This window comes from Mus caroli, unplaced genomic scaffold (genome assembly GCF_978045245.1).
Source record: "Mus caroli unplaced genomic scaffold, Mus_caroli_1 scaffold_1, whole genome shotgun sequence".
Taxonomy (NCBI): domain Eukaryota; kingdom Metazoa; phylum Chordata; class Mammalia; order Rodentia; family Muridae; genus Mus; species Mus caroli.
This window is the reverse complement of record NW_028227256.1, coordinates 168,497,109-168,515,133: the sequence shown is the minus strand read 5'-3', so window position 1 is coordinate 168,515,133 and position 18,025 is coordinate 168,497,109. Positions and strand designations below refer to the sequence as shown.

At 38.9% G+C, this 18,025-nt stretch overlaps 1 protein-coding gene and 1 non-coding gene across 4 annotated transcripts in view; both read left to right on the top strand.

The window, feature by feature from the left end:
* Atf6 (activating transcription factor 6) overlaps window positions 1-18,025 on the top strand; it is a 176,433-nt gene that overhangs the window by 106,621 nt on the left and 51,787 nt on the right. The gene's annotated exons all lie outside the window — the stretch shown is intronic.
* Window positions 15,126-15,232, top strand: LOC115032571 (U6 spliceosomal RNA). Its single transcript, XR_003838216.1, has one exon. It is a non-coding gene; the product is annotated as a U6 spliceosomal RNA (small nuclear RNA).

The following is an 18,025-nucleotide window of genomic DNA, read 5'->3' as shown; positions in this document are numbered from 1 at the left end:
GTGAAATGTCAAAGGTCAACTTTTAAGAGCTGGTTTTCTCCACCACTCTCAGGCCTGTAAACAAGCTCTTTTACCCTGCAAGCCACATCACTGGCCCCTTTGTAGCACAAAAGCTCCTAAATTGTGATCGGAAGCTCCACAGGTGGTAGATCTGGCTTTAGAATGCCATGAAATATCTTCCTAATTTTTTTTTTTTTAGCCAAAAGACCAAGAAATGGTGAAATAGTTTTTCAAAACCATCTAAGTAGGATAAGAAGAGCCATGATTTTAAAGTTCTAAACTATGAGCGTAGAGTTATTTCTAGTTTTTTTTCTTTACTCAGTTGATTACAATGTCTTCTTTTATCATCAGAGACATTTACTAGAAGTCTTCTGAGAGTTTGATGTAGAATATTTACAAACTGTCTAAATCAGCAGGTAACTAAGTTTAATGGAGTTTGTTGTGTTTTCTAGCTTCTAAAGGGCTCTCACTGTTTAGAAATTTGAATTACATAATAACCCAAAGTTCAACAGTCATAACAAAATAAACATTTGATTTATTTTAAAAGCCTTCACTTACTGTGAAGGGTGAATGTGTTTTAATGTCCTAACAACACAGCATGCATACCTTGGTAGAGGATGACTGTTTATTTGTTCCTGGTTTGGTTTTTTTGTTTTTTTTTTTTAGATATTTTCTTTATTTACATTTCAAATGTTATCCCCTTTCCTAATTTCCCCTCCAAAAATCCCCTATCCCTTCCCTTGTACCTGTTTTAATACTGAAGTTTTGTTTAATTCTAGATGCACACAACAATAGGTATGTCTCAGTCACCCTGTTTTCCAAAGGTCCTTGGGGTTGTCTTCCAGGCTGTGGGATATTTGCCTGAGGAAGTATATTTGCCTGAGGAAGTTTCTCTATTAGAAGAAAGTGGAGGTCAGCTAGCTAGAGGACATAAACCTCGATGACTGGGCGTCACTCTGCTTCTGCATCTGTTAAGGGCTCCATAACAGCCTTGGCATCACCCTGCAACCATTTTGTTACTTACCATTTCTCTTCCTCTCTCCCCAAAGCCCTTAGTTCTGTCTGTGGGTTCCTTACAAAGAAGCTCCTCCTCCTTTTTTGTCTTTTGCTGACCAGATGAGCTGCTCCTGGCTGTGTGATTTGCTCTGAGGAAGGGATCTCACCCCTGTTGGTGCATAAATATTTCCAGAAGTGTTAGTGTGTATTTACATTTAGCATGTTAAGAACTGTACTACTCTCTTTGGGAAAAAAATGACTTGGTCCAGCTCTAGGAATAGCCCACCTCCTTCTCTGCATTCCAGATCCATTCCTATAACCTGCACAGATACCTACCTGTCCTGGTGAAACTACTCATGGGAAGCAGAATATAGAGAGATTTCATTATTTGTGTTTTACTACACGTAAGGTATTTGTGGTGGTTTGAATTGGCTTGGCCAATGGGAATGGCACTGTTAGGAGGTGTGGCCATATCAGAGGAGGTGTGGCCTTGTAAGTGTGTCACTGTGGAGGTGGGGCTTTGAGGTCTCATATATGCCCAAGTCTGACCAATGGAATCAGCCTCCTCCTTGCTGCCTGCAGAAGACAGTCTTTTGGCTGCCTTCAGATCAAGATGTAGAATTCTTGGTCCTTCTGACACCATGTCTGCCATGCTTCCCACCATGATGATAATGGATTGAACCTCTGAAACTGTAAGCCAGTCTCAATTAAATGTTTTCCTTTATAAGAGTTACCTTATAAAGGTGTCTCTTTGTAGCAATGAAACCCTAACTGAGACAGTCTTCTATATTGGATGGTTATTCATTTGTGGGTTTTTGTTTTTTGTTTGTTTGGGTTGTTTTTTGTTTTTTGTTTTTTTGCCCTTTTTGATGAATCTTCAAGTCAATAGCTGAATTTTATCATTTAAACATACAATATTTCAGCAGTAAGCTCATATAGTGTCTTTTGTGTGGAGATGTCAAGTGTTATTGTTTCTTATCAGTGAAAACCTTGACTGAGTTAATGAATAGGAAGTAAATCTACAATCAGGAGAATTAGATTCCTCTCACAGTTTGGCCATATTAGCTTTCTTATTTAATCTCACGTTCCATAAACTTTTACAACAATGACATATTGAAAGTAATATTTGCCTCAAGTGATACTGCTTGTAAAGTTTATTTTGCAGTTTCTTGATATAGTTTCCACTTTATATTTCTGAGACATAAAAAGGTGTTTTTGCCCTTATTATTTATAGGAAGAAATTCTACAGCGCCCCACCACTCATTCATCACAAAGCCAAGTCCCAAAATGGACTGACTATCTTCCATATCAGACTGGGGTTTTCCTGCACTTTAGTGCTCTCCTGCTATCAGTAGGAGAAATAAAGTTACATTGAAAGAATTCCAGAAATATGTAAGCAAAAGAATTCAATGAGTTCATCTAACATTTCCTCCAGGGGGAGAATTTTGTTCTGTGAAGTTGAGAAAAGTTGATTTTCTTTTTTTTAGAATACATTGTAGTTTTTTCCCAACTAAAGATTATGTAAAGAACCAATATGGTTTCTAAATTTATATGTTAAGATAACTTTATTTTGTCCATAAAAAGTGTTCCTGACTAGGGCTAGGGAGGTGGCTCAGTGGTTAAGAGTACTTCTTATTCTTCCAGAAGACCTGAGTTCTCTTACCAACACTGAAGGAACAACAGCTCACAACTGCCTGTACTTCAGCTCCAGGGATCCAACATGTCCTTCTGGCACCTGAGGCACATGTGGCATGCATTCACACATACACTTGTAGTGAGAATTCTGGAATGCTGGTTTCTTTAAAAAATAGAAATATAAGAATATGTTTTTGTTTTAATCCCAGGTGTCGGGATGTGGCACTGCTTCAAAGCAGCTGACTATGATTTGCCTTGTTCTCTAGCAGACTCTTGGTTTTGCCAGCTGCAGATGGTTTCTTCGATGTGTGTGATATGTGGGACTTTTCAGAGGGTCTATAAATACATAGAGCCCTGATAGGTGGGGTGAATGGTTGCTTGTTGTTCAGGCAGTTGGGTAAGGCTTGCTAGGAGTTGTGCTCAAAGAAGAAACAAGAAAGACATTAGATTCAGGGATCTCTTTCTCTCTCCCCTCTATCCTTGTTTCTCTCTTATCTAGTGATTAGAGGTTAAACTAGGGGAGTCTGGGGGATAAAGGGTGAGAAAAGAAGAACCCACACCATAGCAAACATCAGCCACACACATATGTAAACAAATAGTAAATCTTTTAAAACTGTCCTTGCAAGCCTGCGACCTCAGCACACCACAGTCCAAATCCCTGTGAGTTGTCTACACCACCAGCAGTGTTCTCTGTGTGGTAGATGCTGCTGTGAGCCCTGGGAGAAAGACCAGGAGCTGCATTATAGAAGATTCTCTTTCACTATTTAATGTGTAGATTTGAGGACACCTTCACCCCAAAACCCTGCTAAATGAAGTTCATCATGGCATCTGCTCCATTCCCCAGAATACTGTAGAATGAATGGGGGAAGCAGGGGACTTGTAGTTTTCTGTTAAGAAGAAAGCCTCCCAGGGCTTTTTTCCTATAAGACACCTCTCATGTAAAGATGCACTATCTTCAGTTTAACTAATCCTAAAATGTGCTATAAATGGGAAATACTACTAGATTTTTAAAACATTGAATAAAAATGTAAAATATTTCAATAATGTTTGTGTTGATTCCATGTTGGTCATATTTTTAGATATATTGACTTAAAGTAGATAATTAAAATTAATTCTATTTTGACATTTTTGTTATGTACATTAGAGATTATTTTCCTCTCCCCAACCCCTAACTCCCTTACTTCCAGACAGTCTTGCTTCTACTTTCATATATATGTGTGCCTATACATATATATCTCATATCCAGATAGGATTTTATGTATCTATATAAAATCAAGAATCCTAAAATGAGAGAAAATACATCTTTTGGGCCTTGTTATTTCTTGTAATATGATGCTGTCTGTTTAGAGGTGTCCATTTTCTTTTAATTACATAATTTATTTTTTCTGTATAGCGAAATCAAACACCATTGTACATATATGCTGCATTTTTTTCTTTCTTGGGTTCTTTCTTTTTCTTTTCTTTTCTTTTCTTTTCTTTTTTCTTTTTTTTTTTTTTTTTTTTTTGAGACAGTTTCTTTGTGGTTGGCCTCAAACTAAGTTTGTAAACCAGGCTGGCCTCGAACTCACAGAGATCTGCCTGTCTTTTAGGTCACATTATCTTAATCTGTTCATCTGTTGATGGGAACTTGGCTAATTCCATAGCTGCTTCAGTAATCATGCATGTGCAAGTGTCTCTGTGGGATTCATGACTTGGAGTCCCTTGTCACATCCTCAGGAGTGGTGTACTTTAGTCACAGTCCAGTTCTACTTCCAGTTTTGGGGGTACCTTCACCACTTTCCATAGTGACTGGACTAATCCACCCGCTCCTGCAGTATGTAAGGCAGATCCCTCCCCAGACCCTCCCCGGGTCAGAACTTGTTATCCGTTTTCTTGGTGATTCTGACTGGGAAGGATAGAATCTCAGCGAGCGTAGTTTCAATTTGCATTTCCCTGGTGGTTAAAGATGTTGAATATATTTTTTATATTTCATTAGTTCTTTGTATTTCATCTTTTGAGAACTGCCAATTCATTTCATTAGTCCCATTTTTAATTCAGGTTTTTTTTTTTTCCAATTTAGTTTTTTGAGTTCCTTCTATATTTCAGATACCAATCCACTGACATTTGGATAACTAGCAAAGAATTTTCCTGCTATTCCAAAAGCTTTCTCTTCACCTGGTCGTTTTCTTGCCACCCAGGAGATTTTTAATCTGTGCAATCCTATTGGTCAAGTCCTGGTCCTCTTTCCTGGTCTGTTGAGGACTTCTCCAGAAAGTCCTCACCTGCACCTGTGCCGTGAAACATTCCTGTTTTTCTCCAGCAGTTCCAGAGTTTCAGGCTTTCTGTTAGGATCTTTGATCCATTTCACATTGATTTTTGTACAGAGTGAAAGATCTGGCTTCATTCCCCTGTATGTGCTGTTCAGATTTTCCAGCAGCATTTGTTAAAACATCTGTTTTTTTTTTTTTTTTTTTTTCAGTGTGGCTTTTGTGTCTCTGCCAAAAATCATGTGACTGTAGCCATGTGGGTTTGTTTCTGGGACTTTTGTCCCATTGGATCTTCTTCTGTTTCTGTGCTAGCATTGTCAACATACAAAACCACAGCCCAGGACTCCAAGAGGACAGGTTATTCTGGAGTGAGATAGGAGTGGCATGGTCCAGGGCCAGGTTTAAGTTACCTCAAATTCCATGTCTTAGCATGGTAACAGTTGATAGACATAGAACACAGGAATTGTAAACCAACACACATTGAAGTACATTGGTGAGGACATCTGTTGGGCAGGTTACAGCAAGTGGGGAAGCTCTACTGCTAGTCTCAGATGCTGTCTAAGAGCATTCTTGCCTTTTGGGTTGGTGGAGTCTTGTATTAGTCAGGGTTCTCTAGAGTAACAGAACTTATGGAATGGACCACTCTCTATATAAGAAGGGGCTTATTAGAATGACTTACAGGCTGTGCAACAATGGCTGCCTATGAACTGAAGCTATAAGAATCCTGTAGTTGTTGAGTTTAGTCTGAATAGAGTCCTAAAGATACCACTGAAGGAATGGACGTGCTGGTGAGGCAAGAACAAACAAGCAAAGAATGGTGCTGGAGAGATGGCTCACCAGTTAAGAGCACTGGCTGCTCTTCCAGAGATCCTGAGTTCAATTCCCAGCACCCACATAGTGGCTCATGACCATCTCTAAAGGGATCTGATACCCTCTTCTCGCATGCCAGTGTACATGCAGCAGAGTACTCAGACATGAAAGGAAGGAAGGAAGGAAGGAAAGAAGGAAGGAAGGAAGGAAGGAAGGAAGGAAGGAAAAGAGAAAAGAAAGAAAAGAAAAAAAGAAGAAAAGAAAAGAAAGCAAGCAAAACACAGAGACACCAAGAAAACAAAAAACCCAGGCAAAGAACAAAAGCTTCCTTCTTCCATGGCCTTAGATAGGCTTCCAGCAAAAGACATGGCCCAGATTAAAGGCATGTCTTCCCACCTTAAAGATTCAGAGTAGAAGTGGGTCTTCTCACTTCAATTAAGCAAAAATCCCTCACAGATGTGCTCCTCCATTTTTGGGTTCTAGGTAGTTTTAGATGTAGTCAAGTTGACAGCCAAGAATAGCCATTCCAAATCTGTTCATATGTTACAAAAGGACTTGCCAAGTAGTCTCAAGGATATTAGGTCACATCCAGAGGTGGGCAGTAATAGCCATGCAGAGGCTAAGACAAGCCCAGGATACTTGGTCTGTGACTGCAGCATGTCAGCCTGTCTGTACTCACTGATGCTCTAGTTCTGTCTGTTAGCCTTGTCTTATTTGTCCAGTGTTGCTGCAGGTTCTTTCCTGCAACACCAGGTCATGGCACCATGGTGGCTTGGTAACTGTGGCTCTCTGGTGGAACTCAAATGGGTGTATCGACCCCTCCAGTGTTCTTTATGCTCAGGATTGCTTTGGCCACCTGGGTTCTTTTATGCTTTCATATGAATTTTAGGAGTTTTTTTTTTTTTTTTTTTCTGTGAAGAATTGTCATTGGAATCCTGATGGGGATTGCATTGAGCTTAGAGATTTGATATCCCAACTTTTCATTTTTTCCTTTTATTGAAAATATTTTTCTCATACAAAATATCCTGATTATAGTTTCTCATCCCTCTACTCCTCCAAGTTCCTTCCCACCTCCCCTCCCCTCCAGATCGACTCCCTTTCTGTCTCTAATTAGGAAAGAACAGGCTTCTAAGAGATAACAATCAAAGATGACAAAATAAAATATACGATGAAGCAAAAACCATCACATCAAGACTGGCCAAGGTGACCCACCAGAAGGAAAGGAGCCCCAAGAGCAGGCACAAGAATCAGAAACCCACTGGGTCATACACTCAGGAGTCCCTTAACAATACTAAGCTGAAAGGTCATAATGTACATTTCAATGAAAACTATTCAGAGAGAGACTGCACTTTGTGACCAGCTTCATTTTGGGACTAAGAAATGCCTAAAGTAGTGGTGGCCAGAGTGCTCCTAAAGCATGTCTTAGAGATACTGTGTCTTAGGACTTTGGGCAAGAACCTAAAGTGTCAGTATTCTGGACCATTAGTTTAGGGATGTTCCACACACTTTAGAAATAAGGTAGGAGGTAAATTGGAGGTCTTGTTTTAAAAATTGAAATACTGTGTTTTTAGCTGGACAAAAGATGTGCACCTCTGTTGATGAGAGTGCTTGAAGGCAGGTGAGGTTCTTCTAAGTGCTCCTTAGAATATGCAGTGACATCCCTGAGGTGCCACCGAGTCCCTGCAGCACTGTCAGGAGTTACTCACTGCTCTCTTCTCTGTTATTTTTATATACTTTGGTAGAAAAGAGGGGTTTTAAAAAATTTATTTATTTTATGTACATGAGTGCACTGTAGCTGTCTTCAGACACATACCAGAAGAAAGCATCGGATTCCATTACAGATGGTTGTGAGCCACCATGTGGTTGCTGGGAATTGAATTTAGGACCTCTGGAAGAGCAGTCAGTGCTCTTAATAACTGCTAGACCATCTCTCTAGTCCCCAAAGGGAGGGTTTTTAATTCACCTTTTTATTCATTCTAGTGTTATGTACACATCATACTTAGAAAGCTGAGAAGCACTGAAAGTGTTTTGAGTTAAGTTTAACTAACGGAAAAGTGATTCAAAGCCAAGACAGTTGATTCTCTCCTTGTCTGTAATACTTACTGTACTGTTACAGCTGAACATATTCATGAGTGGATGAGTGTACTGAAGTAATATGTAGCAATGTTGAGAGATTAAAAATTAAAAATCAATTAAGTTTTGTGTTATTTTCTGTCTTCCAATTAAGCATTTCTTATATCACTGTACTGTAAATGCTTTAAAGTGCCCAGCCAGTTCTCCTTCATGGTTCCCATGATTTCAGTCAGTGGCTCACTCTTCAGCAGCTGCAAGTTATTCCCAACATCTGCACCGTCAGTGCTAATGTCCTCCAAGTCCATTGAAAACAATGCTCTCACCCCATTAACAGGCTCCATCATTCTCCACTGTTTTTCTAACCCAGAGTTAGGGGAGAATGAGTGTAATATATCAGAGTAAGGAGCTCTGGCTGCTTATCTGTAGTCAGGTACACAATGCTTCATTTGTCCCTCTAGTTTTCTGTATGTAAAAAGCTAAATAGTTTCTTAAATATGAAAAGGTAGCTTGTTAAATATATAAAGAAATCTTTAAAATAGTCTTATTTGCTAATAAATGTAAAGATAAAGCATTCTGGTTGAGAAATATTTCATAAACTTTAAATAGCTAAATAGGGTAATGTGAGCATGGCATCTACTATCTCATTTCTCCACTCTCCACACATTTTCAACTCTTTGTGGTAGGGAGCTTTTTCTCTGCTGTTTACCTAGCAGATCCACTTTGGGGCAAGGACAGAGTTACTGGATGTGGGTATTCCACAGCTTCCTCCAGTACTTCTTTTAGGGGCACCATGTGGAACTGAAGAAACTCAACAGACTGTAAGATTGCTCTCAGGTTATATGAGAAGAGGCCCTTTAGCCATTCTTGCCAGCATGTTGAGCTGGCAGTTAATATTTTTAATAAGCAAGTAAATGAACATAATCTTAGCCGGGCATGGTGGCACATGCCTTTAATCAGGCAGAGGCAGGCGGATTTCTGAGTTTGAGGCCAGCCTGGTCTACACAGTGAGTTCCAGGACAGCCAGGGCTACACAGAGAAACCCTGTCTCAAAAAACCAAAAACAAAAAACAAAACAAAAAGAACATAATCTTTTACATTTAAATGATCATCTCATAAATTCACATTAGTTTATGGATTAGGAAGAATAAGGTGCTTACTTATGAATGTAATTTCTGTTTATAGTTTTAGCTCAAAGGTTAAGAATACTGGAGAGAAATGAAGCCAGATATTTTGACTAGCACAGTAAATTACTATAGCTTATTAAAAAATATCTCTTTGGCTGGGCATGGCCTGTACTCCCAGTACTGGGTAAGCCAAGGCAGAAAGACTGAGAGTCTGGAGCCTGCCTGACTACAGCAAGTCAGTCATGAGGGCCATACAGAGAAATGCTTTAAAAAACCAGCCAACAAACAAACCCTAATGTTACTGTCCTCTATGCTGAACTCCAAGCTGTGTATGTGCACGTGTGTGTGTGTGTGTGTGTGTGTGCGCGCGCGCGCGCGCACGCGTGTGTGTATGTGTTGTTTCCCCATTCCATTCAGCATCTGAGTAGTACATTGTGTAAAGTTCTGTAAAGAATGGTGTATCTTGTTGACACAAAAAAGGAAGCAGAAATTTTGCATTAAATACAAGTAAAATTTGATAGATGGTAATAATAAAGAAAAGCTATGTTTTCTTATTATTGCTGGGTGTGATTTTCTTTTATCAAGAGAAATCCCAGAATCTACCCAAGAGGTGGGCAGAGTCCAGTGCTAGTAGTTAAATCAAATGCCCACACGAGGGAAGAGTATTTTCTACATGTGGGGTCTTAATGTCATTTTTGGTAGTTGTTTTTAAAGTATTGCTTTTGGTCTGGAGGATGTCCATATAGTGAAGTAAAACTATGGTCAGCACAGTTGGATCTAAATCCCAATTGGGTCTTTTTACCTCCTGGGTGTGGGGCCTACTGATCTCTTAGGTCTCTTCATGCTGTGACGTTATGCATAGAATCATCATGTAATTTCCACCGTACTTATTGATTTTTTTAAAAAAATGTAATAGACTTTTAAGAAAACTCTGTGTGATACCGAGCCCTGAGAATTTGGGTGTAGAGGAAGTTTCTCGATATACAGTGACTCACAGGGAAACACTGTGTTTATCTACTTGCTTTGAAGGCTACAGATGCACATCCAGATGCTACATCTCAGGGAATCACAGAGGCAGAGGGCACACAAATACCCACCTGGCATTTATATGGGTTCTGGAGATCTGAACTGAAGTCCTCATGGTGCTTAACCAGTGAGTCATCTTCCTAATCCCAAGCGGGAAGATTTAAGGAATTAAGATCTAAGAATGATTCTAAGTAAAGGTGAGGATATAACTTCATATAAATAAAAAGAATAATCTCAGTATTATCAACAGAACCATAGCCAGGCACCTTTAATCCCAGCACTCAGGAGGCAGAGGCAGGTGGATTTCTGAGTTCTAGGCCAGCCTGGTCTACAAAGTGAGTTCCAGGACAGTCAGGGCTACACAGAGAAACCCTGTCTCGAAAAAAACAAACAAACAAACAAAAAAAACAGAACCATAATAAGAATTTGCCTGAACAACCCTAACATGTTAATCAAAATAGGGATAGTCAATTGATACATATTCTTATATAGTAATAATTACTCTTTAGGTTTCAAGTCAAAAATAGTGGAAACTCTTGTGAATGAATCTTTAATCTATATTATTCTACTGTGGTTAGCATATATATTATATATAGTATATAATATGTAATATATAGTACATATATAGTTATATATGATCTTTACAGTGTCTGATGTATATGAATGATAGGTGGCCAGTGCCTTTTCTTCTCCTTAAGGCAGAGTCTCTCAGCTACACCCAGGGCTCACCAGTATCCCCCTAGCCAGCTCACTATGCGGATACTGTCTTTGCTTTTCAAGTCTGGGAGCTTGGAACTTTAAGAGCTTCATGCCATGGACTCTGTGTGTGTGTGTGTGTGTGTGTGTGTGTGTGTGTGTAATGGTTTGTAAATTCTGAGAAACTCAAATTATTTTCTTCCCCAGTGTCACATATTTTTATATTTATTTAACTTTGCAGGACTTCCTATGGAATGCTGGCTTGTTTTCTTTGTTTCCCCTGTGCTGAGAATTTTTTTACTTTCTTATGCGCTCATTGCTTATTATTCCATGTCATTTATATATTTTTTTAGTTCGTTGTTGGTGGGTGAAGTCTTTTAATGACTTCTATGAATGTCAGAGAACACACGCATTTGATCAGTCTAAAGAGTGAACTAATGATCATATTCCCACTAAAAGATTTAGCTTGTTTTAAAAGTGATGATCCAAAACTTGGAGCAGTTAGCTACCCGCCAAAATCCCCTAGAACAATACTGTGTTTGTAGAACTCCTTTCCAAGAGACTCCCATCTGTTCAGTCTTTGTTGATGAGGGACACAGTGTGTGACTAGCGCTCCAGTGCAGGACTCACCACACATTTCTTCTAGTGCTTCAGCATTAATTGATGGTTCATAGCAGTGGTGTGGAGGGCTAGCAGAAGACAGTCAGCTCCGCCATAGACTCTCCACACACTGTCTTGAAAGTTTTCCCGCATGGGACACTATGTTAAAATAAAATATTTGTACCTGTTCTTCAGAGGCATCTGTGAAACATCTGCGCTCTGATGAGGAAGGTGAATGATTTCAAATTAGTCTGATTGTCATTAGTTGTCCTTTGTGTGTTACTGTTTCTAATGAAGACCATAGTTCCTAATTGGACACCTAATTGTTTCCTCAGTTTTCAAATAATAAGCTCCTTGAAATGTGTCTACTTCACGTTCTGTTGACTTAAGACTTCTTTTAACAAGGAAAGAAGAAGGCCCATTTACTCCTTTTTAAGAGATGTGACTGGACATTGGTGGTGCACACCTTTTCAATCCCAGCACTGGCGAGGCAGAGGCAGGTGGGTCTCTATGAGTCTGGTTATGGACAACCAACCTAGTCTACATAGTGAGATTCAGGCAACCCAAGGCTACATAGTAAGTCCTTGTCTCTAAATAAATAAATAAATAGTGACAAGTTTTGATTATTTTATTATTTACCTATATGCCAGGGCTCTGGACTAAAAAAAAAAATCCAACTTTTTTTTTAACCTAGAATCCATCTTTGTACATCTGCCCTAAATTCCTTTAATTCCTAGTGAATTGCATCAGACTGTAAATATTGATCAGCAGTACTTGTTTCTGTTAGAAATACAATTAAATCCACATTTAGTTGTAAACAAGATTGTGAAGGTTTCAAAAGCTTTCCTAAGGATGTGAGTAGTCACCATGGTGACTAGAGAGCCAAAGCTGACCGGAGCAATTATTAGTCTGTTTTTATTAAGTCATGTCTAGGATGTAAGAAAATCATATGAAATGAAATGGGGGGGGAGGGGGAGTCAGCTCTTCCTTGTGTAGTTTTTTGGCCAAAATATTCTCACTATTTAATCACTGATCACTCACATTCTATCTGTAAATGAATTTTAAAAGTAAATAAGGTAGAAATGGACATATAAGCACAAAGTATAATGTATTAATTGATTTAATAGTGATATGTATAGGAGATTATGGAGACATCAAAACTGGCCAGTTCATTTTACCTTAGCCTAGGTGGTAGAGGGAAGGAAGGCAAGAGAAATCCATAGGTTTGAATTGGCCCGAGAGGTTTGAGAACAGAGTTGACGCTTCACCAACATCCTAATGATTAATTAAAAAGTAAAATTAATGGCAAAGCAATGTCAAAGGCCGTGAAACTCTCTCACTCCTGAGTTGGGAATACACACTAATGAATTCACTCTCAAAAAGCTAACTGAAGCTAACATGCCTTAGAACACCAAAGCACATGCTAGACGGTGGAAAACATGAACTAGAACTTTGTCAAAAGTAAAATCTGTTGTGAGAAAAGGATGTCATCTATAATGCTGTAAGATAGTTTATCCAATGTAGAAACCACTTGCAAACCAAATATGTCCTAAGAGGCATGCACCCAGAGTGTCCAAACAAATCTTATAATTCAATAAAAAGGCAACCCAATTAAAAATGGACAGGAAAAATTAAAGACCAGTATAGGTGTCTGTCAATATATGCAAGGATGAAGACATATGGTATACATGTACACAATAGACTATCATTCTGTCGGGACAATGGTTAGAACTAGAGTTCATGTTAAGTGAAATGAGGCAGACTTAGAAGAGCAAGTATCACATCTTCTCTTATATATAATATGAGAAACAAAGGTCCTCACTTCATAGTAAGAGCACTGTAGACTCAGTGGTGAAAACGAGGCTTTTATTTTATGATTTTGCAGTCAAGCATCAGCCCCAAATGGCAGGTGAGCCAACTGGAGCAAAGAACAATCTTTATAACCCTGAGTTCATGGTCCTTCCTTCCTGCCTTTCTCATCTGAGTAATCCGGGAGGGGGTATAAAGGCTTACATGTCATCTAGGTATCATCTTTCCCTGTCCCCAGTGTTTGTCCTTTTCTCAACAGAACCATGTGTGGCACTTTACATCCTATTTATTTTAAAGCCTAACAGGCTTGTGCCTTGCAGGCACACTTGGCTGTTAGTAATTTTCTTCTCTGAGTTTTTAGTTTGCTTGCTGATATGTTCACAACTAGAGGAGAGCAATAAATGCATGTACATTAGTGCTTAGCTTGTTTTCTCTACTCTTATATGAATTAGGATCCTCTGCCTAGGGGATAGTGCCACCCACAGTAGGCTGTGTTCTCATTTCAATTAATGTAGTCAGGTATGTTTAGATACCTGACTACATTATGAATATGTTTAGAGCACCCATTTCCTAGGTGATTTTAGTTTTTGTAAAGCTGACAATTTACACGAATCATCTCTCTCTCTCTCTCTCTCTCTCTTTCACCTTCTAGGAAGCGAGAATCACTGGTATGAAAGTTCAGGTAGAACTGGGTTGTCACACAGTGGTAGACTTAACATTTATAAGCCTTGGGTTTGATTCCTGGCGCCAACAAAGACGGGAATAAGAGAGGGACGGTGGGAAGGCCAGCTAGCTGGATTATTGCTTCCTTGTGCTCTGTACCCATACTGCCATGTTGCCTACACAGCCACATGACATTTGGGGAGCTTTCTACAGAGTCTGATATAAGAATCATATTCCAAGGCAAACTTGTTTGACCTTATTGGAATTTCAAACTCATTTTTCATGGTGACCTTGCCAGAATTGTCAAGATTGCATTACATGTCAAATTTTTGCTCTTGTCAGAATAGAAATGTTGGCTCCTTCTTGGGCCATCTGTTGTACACTAATGGTTTTGATTTATTCTTTGTCTCCCTGATACATATTAGTGGTACAGATTTATTTTTTTAATTTTTCCTGTTGTTTGGTCTGTAATTTTATTGCATACATTAGTGGCACAAATACCACATTCATTTTAGCTATTTCTACTGACTGTGTCTATTTGGGGGGGTGAGTAATGAATGTATTTGCTTATGTTTTTACTATGGTGAGCAGCTCTACGTCATTTAATAGGCGTTGCATGACGACATTCCACTTAATTTTACTACCTCTAATTTTTTTCTTGCAATTTTTGTTTTCATGGTATTTTATTATGTGTGTTTGTATATTTTGATGAATTCAAATTTCCTAATTATTTCTTCAGTGAGTAGACACTTTGGGTTTCTAGTCAACAGTTTATGTAACTACAGGAAAACAGTATTAGTTGCAAATGTTGTGGATTTAAGCAGTAACTTTGACATGCCCACTTCTGACTGCTGCTCTGGCTAATTCGCTTTTGAGATTTGGCAGCTTGAAAGATAGTTGGGCAGAGGAAGAGATATATTGTGACAGTAGAAAACTAAAGCTTCCGGAGATGGAAGTTAGAGAAAACACAGAGCTGGTTTTAGAATAAGGATGGATGTTGGTTGGTTTTTTGTTTGTTTGTTTGTTTGTTTTGTTTTCAATCTGGTTTCCATATTTGAAAAACAAGCCATCTCAAGAATTCAGTGGATATAGGCCAAGTATGAAATGTTAAGAGGTTGTTGTTGTCAGTGTTGGCCTGGTACGCAAACCTCTGGTTCCCAGCGGGTCATCCCAATGCAGGAGAGCTGCTTGGTGCTGCACTTGAAGCCTTTGCTGACTGAGAATTCTCATTCATTGGGAGTAGCTATTCTAGGTATTCCTTCCTATCACAGACAGACGCCCACACTGAGCCAGGTTTCCTCATATAGGAGAAGCTGTTTCATCTAGTATGACATGAACTGGCTAAGAGGAGACTTGAAAACTGTGTGTTTCATTCAATTATTAATAATTATTTCACTTGCCAGCTTTTGATGTAAACATCAGGGCTTTGTTTTTAAGACTAAATCTGGTGCTCACTTCAGCAGTACATATACTAAAATTGGAACGATACAGAGAAGAATAGCATGGCCCCTGTGCAAGGATGACACACAAATTCGTGAATTGTTCCATATTTTTAAGGAGCTAAAGGGGTCTGCAACCCTATAGAAGGATCAACAATATGAACTAACCAGTATCCCCCAGAACTGTGTCTCTAGTTGCAGACGATGACCTAGTTGGCCATCAATGAGAGGAGAGGCCCTTGGTCTTGCGAAGATCATATCCCCCAATAAAAGAGAATGCCAGAGCCAGGAAGCGGGAGTGGGTGGGTTGGGGAGCAGGGTGGGGGGAGAGTATAGGGGTATAGGGGACTCTGGGGATAACATTTGAAAAGTAAATGAAGAAAATATCTAATAAAAAAAGAAGTGGAAAAAAAAAGACTAAGTCTACTGTTCAGAATCCCATAAATCATACTCACAATCCATATGCCATAATTTCTAGTTACCATTTTTAATTACTTTCAATTATAATAAGAACTTACAGATTGTTAAACAATGTGGTACAAACTTATTGTGTTTGTGTCATTTATAGTTTTGCAGTAAGAAAAATAAAGGTAATCTCCTTACTTTGATCAAGTTGTGTGATTTTACTTAGTTTATCAGTTTTATATAATATTGAATACAATTACACTCCCAAGTCAGCAATTAGAAAATCTAATTAGCAAGTGGTTTAATAGGTTTGTGTGTACTCTGTGGATATGTAGAACCAACATTTGTTAACTCTAGTTGGGTCTTAACTTTATTGTGAGGTATTGTCTGAACTGTCTCTGATGCTTTCTCTTCTTTAGAAAGGTGAAATGCCTTTTAATGCTGTAGCGTGTCTTCATACTTGGATTGTCTCTTACAAGGTGTGTGGGAGAGGGAATTGGAGGACTGTATACAAAACTGGTGTCTTGGATCACGTATTACGGCCGATACTGGGAAAAGCTGACGCTTTGTTCTCACTGTGCAGAGCTTTGATGCTTTTCTAGATAATCCATGGGCGTATGAGGAACAAAGCATTGGCTATAATGTTTGTCCACACAGATTTATCCCTGAAGATATCCTGTATCAGTCCTATACTGCACTTTCAGAAGCCCATTTGACAATGTCTTAAAATAAGCAATGAGACTTTGAATGGCAGTATTGAGGTGTATTCCTTTTTAGAGCAATATCCTTTTTGCGTTTACCTTCTATTTCTAAATAGCTCAACTTTTGTTGTAGTTGATTATTTTAACGTAATACAAGCGAAATGACTTTGTTAAAATCCATCAAATTATACCTTGGCTTTTCCAAGGCTGAAATTCCTCCATGAGTTCATTAATATGGATTTAGATAAAATGAGAGGGGGGTCCCTATCAAGATGTTTGAATAATAAATGTGGCTTTTCTGTGCAGTTTAACAGTAGGAAAGAGATAGTGGTGCATGCCTTTAATCTTAGCACTTGGGAGGCATATAAGTCTCTGTGAGTTAAAGGCCATTCTGGTCTATATAGTGAGTTCCAGGCCAGCCAAGGCTACTTAGTGATACTCTGTCTCAAAACAAAGTTAATGAAGCTATCCCTGATGGTGCTAACCTTTATTGAACTTCTGTTGACCAAATATCTTTAGTACTGATCCACAAACAGATACTGTAACAAGTTGTTATACTTAGCTCTAGATTTTGACAGAAAATCCAATGCAGTGGTGACCTAGGAAAATCAAAATGTTATCTCTGTCACATAACTTTTAAAGATCTTACTATGGCCCCTCAGTCACCAGGCTCCCTTTGTCCTGTTGTATTGCTCTGTAATCCTCTGGCACAGCCTCCATTGCAGAGCCCACTGTGGCTACTCCAGCTGTACTGCCATGGCTGCTTTCTGGCTGGCAGGAGGAGAACTGGAGCTTTCCATCATCAAAGAAGTGCTTTCACCAAGGCTACATTGCCTCACCTGGCTGCAGATGAGTCTGCTTTCTGCCCAATTAAGTATCACAGGTTCTATTTCTAATCCAAAATTATCATAACCGAAGAGCACATATTAGAAACAAATCACCATCTATCTCTCAGTGCACATTGTTTCCCCCAAGAGAATAAAAATCTGAATTTCTAGTCTTTAAAACACCCCCATAGCATAGTGCTGAGTATGTGGTAGGGGGCATGCTGGGTAAGTGTTTTCTGTAATGAGTCGTAGAAGTCTATAAACACCTGCTGAGTGATTGAAGTTCCTGGTTTCTACTCTTATAACTAATAGGATTAATGTTCTAAATCAGAGTGATATGAGCTCCAGAAAATAATTCAAAGTTCATTGTTGGCTTAACAGCCATTTCTTCCCAAAGAAAGTAGGTACCTGTTTAACAAAGCAACTACAGTCCTAACTATATGTGCAATATTTTTAAATAAAATACTGTTAGAATTGGTAACATACTAGCTTTGGCTCCCTTCAGTTTTGATCAGTAAAATAAGCATTTTAAGTTATAGGCTCCATCTTGTGTGACTCCCTAAATTCTATCCCTAGCAATGGGAAAACAAAAAGCCCAGGCACACACCTGTAAGCCCAGCTCTCAGGAGGCAGAGGCAGAAGGGTTCTGACCAGCTGCACTGCATAGCAAGTTCTAGGCCAACTTATTTACATAGAGGACCCTTAAACAAGGAATGGCTATCCCACAGTCTAATGAGAGACAAAACAGGCTAACTTTAATTATGTGTATAAGTATGGTATAATTCTTTTTCATAAAGAATAGCATAATTTTTTACTTCCTGCTACAAAATGTAGGAGACATTACATTTGAAAAAAGTCCTGTTTAGAAACATCCAGATCTCCAAAGGAAACTCATAATTAAATCTGAGCCTGACTCTAACCCGTCACCAATATGATCTAAGTGTGTTTGTTTTTACAGTAACCTTAATTTGGGCT